General features: G+C 36.9%; 2 protein-coding genes across 3 annotated transcripts in view; one reads left to right on the top strand and one right to left on the bottom strand.

Moving 5' to 3' along the window:
* Positions 1–6,000, top strand: part of LOC101883766 (uncharacterized) — a 291,682-nt gene that overhangs the window by 198,145 nt on the left and 87,537 nt on the right. The gene's annotated exons all lie outside the window — the stretch shown is intronic.
* LOC110439479 (NACHT, LRR and PYD domains-containing protein 3-like) overlaps positions 1–6,000 on the bottom strand; it is a 136,622-nt gene that overhangs the window by 105,663 nt on the left and 24,959 nt on the right. The gene's annotated exons all lie outside the window — the stretch shown is intronic.

The raw sequence follows: 6,000 nt of genomic DNA, 5'->3' as shown, positions 1-6,000 counted from the left end.
TCAGACACGAGTCCTGATCAATAAGAGACTGAGCTGAAGGAAAATGAGTGACTGATCTTCAATCTGCTTCAACACACACACATCTGTATAGATATGAATAAATCACAGCCCTGCAGATGTTTAGCATCTTCTTCTGCCAATCCACTAAAGGGGCTCTACATCTGGTATCACCTGTTCACACTGCTGTTAGAGCAGGTAAAGACATGTTTACACCTGTAATCTGAAAGCAGTGTTAGCGCTGCACTTTACCCAGGGTTAAGAAGCGCTGCTATGGAGTGGTGTTAGCATCGTGTTTGTAATGTTAACACTGCATTGTGGTTAGTGATACAATGATTAACCAGTTTCACTATTAAACATGCTTTAATTCATCACGGTTTATTAATCCTATAATATCGTTTTTCTGCATGGATCAAAACTGCTGCAACTAAACACAGATATGCCCTCTGTGCCGCGCTTTACACTTATAACCACACACATTGGAATAACTATGACTGTGGGTATATAAGGCAAGTTCAGGCAAGTCTGTTATTTCCAATGGAGATAGCTTTTGTGACTGCAGAAAATGCAAACAGCTGAAGTTTGAGGAAGACGCAATGAAAAGTCCACAGGTTTGCAAACCCACCTACAGTTACAAACAATGGCGGCGATGAGAGCGATGATGAGGTGAATGTTGATCCGCCAGCCGAGAGAGTGTTTTCAGAGAGAGTGCTGAAAGACTCAGAGTGTCTCAGCTGATTAATCGCCTGAATCTCGATGTTCAGCACAAATGTCTGCTAGATGTAAAATCTAACACTCGACACGTCATCGCCAAAGAAGCTTGCCTTTACTAAGTTTACACTGAAACTGCGGCTCATGTTGAAGAACTGTACGGTTTTGAGCCGGTGGTCATCGTGAGAATCCTGCTCTGCCTGCTCATATATTGGGTCGGCTGACTCGCCTGCTTTATTCCACAAACACAGGACAATGTAAATCAGCGCATAACGAGACTGAGCATTTACAATGACACAAAACATTTAAAGAGCGACAGAAGAGAGACGTTTCTTCCTTTCTTTTATTTTCCTATTTAGTTAGTGATGATGACTGCTGTGCAGCTTCCAGACACCTTAAATTATTCATTATAATATTTTGTTTTCTAGCAGAAATATTCATTATTAATTGACATGCATATAAAAACAATCAATAAATAATAAAACAATAGTGCAAAATAAATATTTCTTTCTGCAGTGCTTCATTTTTGTTTGATGCCAGTTTATTTTCATAAAGTAACAGTAGTAAACAGAAGTAAACAGACTTTTTATAGCAGATAACTCACATTCAAGCTCATTGGAGAAAGCCTGATGATGATAAATGTTATTCATTGTTAGTATTATTGTCATCATCACCATCATCATCAATATTGTTTTATTATTATTATTATTAATTATTAGACATTAATTTTGGATTTTAAAATCAATAAGTCATTATGATTACAGAATTAGTTGGATAAATATTTCTGCTATTTGTTAGTCCTGATTGAGGACGTTTTTTTAAATACAATACATCTGCTAATAAACTATTTGCAGTGGCACTCCTATATTTATTCTGGCGCTCTTACATTTATTCTGGCGCTCCCGCATTTATTCTGCCGCTCCTGCATTTATTCTGGCGCTCCTGCATTTATTCTGGCGCTCCTGCATTTATTCTGGCGCTCCTGCATTTATTCTGGAGCTCCTGCATTTATTCAGGCGCTCCTGCATGTATTCCGGTGCTCCTGCATTTATTCTGGCGCTCCTGCATTTATTCTGGCGCTCCTACATTTATTCTGGCTCTCCCGCATTTATTCTGGCGCTCCCGCATTTATTCTGGCACACTGTTAAAAATTGTCCCGTTAAAAAACAGTAAAATACTGGCAGCTGCAGTTGCCAGCAATGTACTGTTATTTTACAGTATGTTGCTGTAAAAATACATGGACTACATTGATATACACTGTAAAAAATTGCTGTTAAAAACGGTCAGATTCTATGGTAAAATAATGTTTTTTCACTAAAACAGTAATATTCTGTTAAAAACAGTGCTTTCTGGGTAACATTTTTGTTTTCGAGAAAGTAACCAACTGCAGAAAACTGTGAGCTAACAGAGTTCAGATTCGATGTTTTGAAGTCTGTGTTTAAAATCACACTTTGTGTCCTTGTTCACTATTTCATACACTAGTTAACTAATATAGTTCACCTGACAGTTTTAATGAACACTAATGAGTGAATTCAGACACTGATGAACACCTGCTGTTAATAATTACAATTACTGAAGAAAATAAACAAGAAACACAAACAGTGACTTGAGTTACAACATTAAATAAAATCAAATAAAATAAAACACCTTCAGTCTCAGCAGAGGATCATTAAACAACTCTACAAACAACAGCAGACACACTTATTACTGACTGATTTGACTTCCATACTATTCTCAATGAGATCCAACAGAAATTAAGGTGTTTTTTGGTGTCACCGTAATGGAGTGAGGGGCTGATTTAGTTGGGCTCTTCACCCTTGAACTTATTAATTCAGACTCTCCAATTACTATAATAAAGAGTTAACAAAATGCTTATATTATAGCAATCAAGTTGGAAAGTCAATAAAAAGAGAAATCTATTTGTCTGAAATTAGTTCTGATAAATGTTTTGATATAAATCTGGATGAAGGGCCTCATGCAATAGATTTTATGCTTAGTTGCAAGTATAAATTTAATTAATGAGAAGTGGAAACAGAAAAGATACCTCTGAAATTACTTAACAGTTAAGAAATAACATACAAAAACAATTCAGTTATGACAAATACACACTCAGACCTCATGAATCTGACCTTGTATCTCAACAATGGTAACATCTCAAATGTTTCATGCTGCAATGCATGCTGGGAGTGGCACGGTACAAATATCCCAGCATGCATTGCGGTATAAATAAATGTTGTATAATGGTCTCACAGTTTTCTTTATTTGTGTTTGATTCTGCTGTTGTTTATGTTTAGACTTTCAGTTGCGTTAAACTAAACAGTTAAACTGTTAATTTTGTTAGTTGTCACCATTATTGAGGTTCATATGCTGATTATTGATGTCTCTTTGAGTGCGATTTACACCATAGAGCAGTGTTATTGTCCAAGATATTCTTATAAACTTTCAGAAATCATTGCCATATATACACATATAATGTAAAACAATAGATTTAACATTGAATAGGAGCAGTAAATTTTATTATACAAAATGAGAACAGACTCTGCCATTTAATAGCAACATGAACATCACCAGATCTTATTTAGGTTTTTGGCTGGCTTGCCACAACAAAGTAAGGATGGCTGACGTGAAACTGACGTTTCGACACAGTGTCGAGATCCCAAAGCGCAAGTGTTTCGAAACACTGCACGGAAGCATGATCCGAAACACCCAGGTCACGTGACTAAAGTGTTTCAAAACACTTGGTCATGTGGCTAAAGCGATTCAAAGCATTGATCATTTCAGAGGCGTTTCAAGACCCGGAGAATCTCCATCCGACTGGCATGATCAATGACGTAACTGTGTCTTGTATGGCTTTGTGGACTGTGCGTGTGCACAACAGATCTCTGTTAAAAATTTGTTTTGGGTTCGAATCCCGACTAGTCCAAATACTACAAAATCATGATTTTATATATTTTAATCATGTTACTGTTTTATGGTGTAGTCTAGATAGGATACAGCTGCGGATACACCATCAATTTAGCATCATTTTTGTAACACTGTAAAACAATAATTCATATTTTTACAGTACTGTGATGGGTTTAGGTTTTGGATAGACGTTAATAAAATACAATGGGAAATTTAATTAATAATATAAATAATTATTGTTAACTTCTGGCCACAACTGTATCTGATCTAGCAACAACCCTGTTTTATGAACAAAACAATACAAATTTATTTACAAGGTGTTTATTCGTATGTCAGAGCAATGTTGAAACAAAACGATACAATAACAAAGCATTACCAACTGCTATTAAAGCATTTCAAAATAATTGCTACAGTATGAATTCGAACCCATTATTCCCGCATGGTGGTCACGGACTCTAACCGCTCGTCTGAACCACTTAAAGATACAGGGCTACAAAGTGGGGTTTCATACCCTAATTTGCTCAACTGTTCTTTGCTGAAGCTGCTTCAGTGAAATACAATTAAAATGACCACTAGGTGTCGCCGTAGAGTGGTGTTTCAAAACGTTTCGAAGCTTCGACACATTTGCTTCGATAGTTTCAGTGTTTCACGAAGCCTCGCTTTGCCCACCACTACAACAAAGGAGCTTTTTAAACAAAGTTCTTAACAATTGCAGCAGCCAAGATATATAAATGTTAAAGATGACAGGGCTAAGAGCCCAACTAAAGCAAACTCTGTTCTCCATGATGGTGACGTAAAACTTTAACTTTTTCTCAAGAAGAACTTTAGTAAATGTTATACAAAAATACATGTATTAAGTAATAAGTGTAGCTGGTGATGATGTTTGTAGAGTTGTTTAATCATCCGCTGATCATTTAAATGATTTAATCATTTGTTGTTCTTCAGGTTATTTCATTATAAAGCTGTGACTAAAGTTTTGTATGTTCTGTTCTTGTTTTTTCCCTTCAGTATTTCTTCATTTGTTCATTGTTAATCCTCAATTATCATTTAATTAATCAGTTAATTAATGAATTTACTTCAGCTTTGCTCCATGTTTCTTGAACACTCAGTAGTGTGGACACTTCAATTAAAACTGAAGTATATGCTCTGGGGTTTAAAGGGTTAAAGGTGTGAAAGGTAAAAACACAGTGTAAAAATGTATTTTAACAGTAATATACTGTTAATTTAAACTACGGAAATAGACTGTAAAAAAACAGTGAATTGCTGGCAACCACAGCTGCCAGTAGATTACCGTTAAATCAAGGAAAAAACAGTATTTTACTGTAAAACCTGAAGCTAATTTCTTCTGTGTGTCACCGTTGTGGAGGAGAGTAGAGCCAGTGTATGAGTTAAAGATGAACAATGAACTGCTGATGTTATTCTGCATGTTTCTCTATTTAAATATAGCGGCTGTTTAGTTGCTGATGCAGTCAGAATCTCTCTGGTGATTCCAGATTTACATGTATGAGTACTGTTGTGAAAAATAAGACATTAGAGTTAAACCGAACTTTTCTAATTAACTAAAATAAGTTATCATTATAAGTATGCTTCTAAGCATATATAGCACATTACTTCATAAACTCATTCAGCAGTTGACCAAGTTGAGGCAGTTGCTTGAGAAATGAGTTCACTTGAGCATTGTGTAAATCAATGTAGTCCATGTATTTTTACAGCAACATACTGTAAAATAACAGTACATTGCTGGCAACTGCAGCTGCCAGTATTTTACTGTTTTTTAACGGGACAATTTTTAACAGTGCACTCCCGCATTTATTCTGGCATTTCTGCATTTAATCTGGAGCTCCTGCATTTATTCTGGCGCTCCCGCATTTATTCTGGCGCTCATGCATTTATTCTGCCGCTCCTGCATTTATTCTGGCGCTCCTGCATTTATTCTAGTTTCTGCATTTATTCTGGCGCTCCTACATTTATTCTGGCGCTCCCGCATTTATTCTAGCTCCTACATTTATTCTGGCGCTCCTGCATTTATTCTGGCGCTCCTGCATTTATTCTGGCGCTCCTACATTTATTCTGGCGCTCCTGCATTTATTATGGCGCTCCTGCATTTATTATGGCGCTCCTGCATTTATTCTGGCGCTCCTGCATTTATTCTGGCGCTCCTGCATTTATTATGGCGCTCCTGCATTTATTCTGGCGCTCCCGCATTTATTCTAGCTCCCGCATTTATTCTGGCGCTCCTGCATTTATTCTGGCGCTCCTGCATTTATTCTGGCGCTCCTGCATTTATTCTGGCGCTCCTGCATTTATTCTGGCGCTCCTGCATTTATTCTGGCGCTCCTGCATTTATTCTGGCGCTGTTGCATTATTCTGGTGCTCCTGCATTTATTC

The sequence above is a fragment of the Danio rerio genome, chromosome 4 (assembly GCF_049306965.1).
Source record: "Danio rerio strain Tuebingen ecotype United States chromosome 4, GRCz12tu, whole genome shotgun sequence".
In the NCBI taxonomy this organism is placed as follows: Eukaryota; Metazoa; Chordata; class Actinopteri; order Cypriniformes; family Danionidae; genus Danio; species Danio rerio.
The sequence above is the reverse complement of the archived record's forward strand: the minus strand, read 5'-3'. Positions and strand labels throughout refer to the sequence as shown.